This window comes from Marmota monax, unplaced genomic scaffold (genome assembly GCF_021218885.2).
Source record: "Marmota monax isolate L192 unplaced genomic scaffold, Marmota_monax_Labrador192_F-V1.1 WCK01_AAM20220418_F8-fsc00061, whole genome shotgun sequence".
NCBI lineage: Eukaryota > Metazoa > Chordata > Mammalia > Rodentia > Sciuridae > Marmota > Marmota monax.
Window position 1 is genome coordinate 1572457 of NW_026695230.1, and position 2799 is coordinate 1575255.

General features: G+C 40.5%; 1 pseudogene; it reads right to left on the bottom strand.

Annotated features, from left to right (window-relative positions):
• Positions 1-1925: 1925 nt before the first annotated feature.
• On the bottom strand, positions 1926-2497 carry LOC124088368 (phosphatidylethanolamine-binding protein 1-like; annotated as a pseudogene).
• Positions 2498-2799: the final 302 nt, after the last annotated feature.

A 2799-nucleotide genomic window follows, 5' to 3' on the forward strand; every position in this document is an offset into this window, starting at 1 on the left:
TTAGAGTCCCATAAATTTGAAACTTTGACCACTAAACAAAATAGTAAATGCTATCTAAAATTTTAAAAATGTAGCAAAACCCAAAATTTTTAAAAATAGTCAAAATTGTCCTAATAAAGAGTGTAAAGGTAAAACAAAAACTATAGGATACAGGAAGATGGCATAATTAAACCAAAACACAGAAGTGAGGAAACATAGCCAAATTGTCTACATGCTCAAACTAAGAATAAAAATGTTTAGATGCACTAAAAATACTATGCAGATTAAAAGAGAGATGTCCACCTAAAATCTGATAGATGTCTAAAACAAAAATGAAAAAAGATACATCCCATAAACACACACATATTCATGTTTATATATTAGTAAAAGACAAAGTAGACCTTCATATAGAGACCATTACAAGAGAATATACAATAATGATCAAAACAATAATTTTCCAGGAATAGATATCTATTCTAAATGAGTTTAAGTGTAAAAATCTCAATGGAAGTGAAGTGGTGGATTTTCATATTAAAGAACAAAAGATTCTGAGTCAGAGCTAGATACATTCCCATAACTCTGGAATGACTACCTTCCTGAACTTGGGGACTTGGTGGATCTCATTTGTTTGATTGCTTTTTATCCATGGAATTGAACAATAATCCTAATCTCACCAAGCCTTTTGTAGTGAATTTCAACTTGAGAAAGCATAAATATTGTACACAATATAGGATACACATTAGCATCTCACACTATGAAACAGCTTTTAAGACTTAAAATATCAGTAGTATTTTTGATAGTTGTTACTCACGGAGATATCAAGACTGAGAAGTCAGGAAGTGAGGACTTGTCTTGTCTTTGCCATTGACTTGCCTGATTGCCTCACTAGGCCAGCCCATATGCTCTTGGAGCCTCAGCCTCTCAATTTACAGAGTGATACTAAAATGTATGAATCATGACCTTCTGTCAATGGCACTTCCTGCTTCCTCTAGAACATTATATAGGGACAAAATGAGGTCATCGCAATACAGAGAACACAAGATTTGTTTTTACCATCTTTAGAAGAAGGCATCCTGTTCCCTGATATATCATCCTATGATCCCTTAGGTGGGCCTCTATTTGTGGCAGCTCTCACAATGCTATGGGAACACAGTATTGACCATTCCAGCTCTCTGCTTCTTTAGCTGTGATAACTTATTGATTCTTTTTTTTTTATCCAATGTTTTATTTTATTCAACAATAAGCAAACAGCAGAATGAATACAACATTAAGCAACTCCAGTTTATTCTTAAGCAGTGATGTGTGATCGGCTCAGAAGTTTCAGGAACCCCCAACAGCCCAAGGCATAGCAATGCTGCCCATCTACAGGGCCAGGCCTCATCAGCAGCAAGCCATCCTCCCTCTTGCTTTATCCAGTTTTGTTCTTTTAAAGGAGCCAGAACAGGACGTTCACACCTAGTAGCTACCTGAAACATGCTGGGGGGCAGCTGAGATCCCAGCCTCTGTCTTGGTCAGAGAGAGCACTGCAAAAACACATCTCATAGATGTCATTGAGCACAATTCTGGACTCAGAATCACAAAGGTAAAGACAGCAAACCCTTCTCCTTTTCTAAACTTTCCTTAAAGATTAATTGATACTTTGCTCTGTTTCTGTAATATTTTCACCTGGATTTCCTTTTCTTTAAATTCTGGGTTGCTATTCTTTTACTAACAATGTGATGACCCCATCCCCATACCAAACTATCCCCCAACACAGAGTTCAAATTAGATGAAAATGTAACCCAGGATGTGGGACTATCTAAAATCGCAAGGAAGAAGCAGCAGGAAAAGTCACACTAAATCGCTACCTGAAAGCTCAGACCTCACCTGTGCCAAGGGAGTGGGGAATAGGAGAGCTCTACAATCATCTCTGAAGTAGAGAATACTGCTGGGGTCTTCAGGACCATTTACCTCTGCGGTTTCTCCCACTTCTCAGACAGCTGATCATACAATTTGGGCAAATAGTAGTCCCATTCAGCCTGGTATCTCAGCCGGCCACTGAGGACCCTAGTTTGTACTCCTTGCAGAAGGCCGCCACCTTGAATTTGCCTTGTCTCCCCATGGTTGCTGAGAATGAGTTCATCCCACTTTCAGTGGCTTTGTCCTCTTTGAAGACCAGCCAGATATAGCAGTGGATGTCTGTGCCACTGTCAGGCCCCGAGCCCCTATAAATCGAGAGGACCTACCTCTGCTATTGTCGTTGCCTTTCATGTTGAATGCTAGAAAATGGTGCCATTCCCTGTATTTGGGAGACTGCCTGCTAGAAGCATCCGGGTCTGTCAGGACCATGGTGTGGAGTTTTTCTGGATCAAGAGCATCTCATGTAATGCTGGTGGGACTGTTCTTAACCTGGATCACCGTCTTCAGTACTTTGCCCAGCTTGTCCACCCCCATAAGCCACCCGCAGTGGGTGCTGGGGCTGCTTCTCCACCTCCTGCAGGCTCAATGTCCGGGGCCACTTGCTGAGGTCTACCCACATGGCGGTGCAGAGCTGGCAGTTCAGCTGCGAACCTGGCGCGAAGTGAAAAGCAGACACACTGCACAGACTTGGAACAGTCCCTGAGGCTAGTATTAATTATTAATTTTTTAAAAAATTTTAACCATACATAGCAGTAGAATGCATTTATACACTTTAATATATCATACATAGCTGGGATATAATTTCTCATTTTTCTGAGTGTACATGTTGCAGAATCATATTGGTTGTGTAGTCACATATATGCATACAGTAAGCAACTCCAGATTGTTCTTAAGCAATGATGTGTGATCAGCTCTGTTTGG